Source organism: Protobothrops mucrosquamatus, unplaced genomic scaffold (assembly GCF_001527695.2).
Source record: "Protobothrops mucrosquamatus isolate PMUCROS unplaced genomic scaffold, P.Mucros_1.0 scaffold109, whole genome shotgun sequence".
Taxonomy (NCBI): domain Eukaryota; kingdom Metazoa; phylum Chordata; class Lepidosauria; order Squamata; family Viperidae; genus Protobothrops; species Protobothrops mucrosquamatus.
The window spans coordinates 882985-883240 of record NW_015386481.1 but is presented as its reverse complement, the minus strand read 5'-3'; positions in this window follow the sequence as shown (position 1 = coordinate 883240).

Genomic DNA, 256 nt, shown 5'->3' with positions numbered 1-256 from the left:
CCCCTCCCTTCTAGCCCTGATGATGTTGCCTAGTTGGGTCATGAAACGTCTGCAAGAAAAGCACCCACCTCAGAGAACACCAAGGACCCCACAGTCCTCCTCCTCCTCCTCCTCCCCCCTTCTCACTAGCTGGCTTCACACATTACCCTAAGCCATTCTTTCCTTAACCATGGTTGGTTGGACAATCCACCCTCGGCTGGGTTCCGTCACGTACTCCGCTTACTGTGGGCTGTGAAACTTAGTTTTATAAGAACTA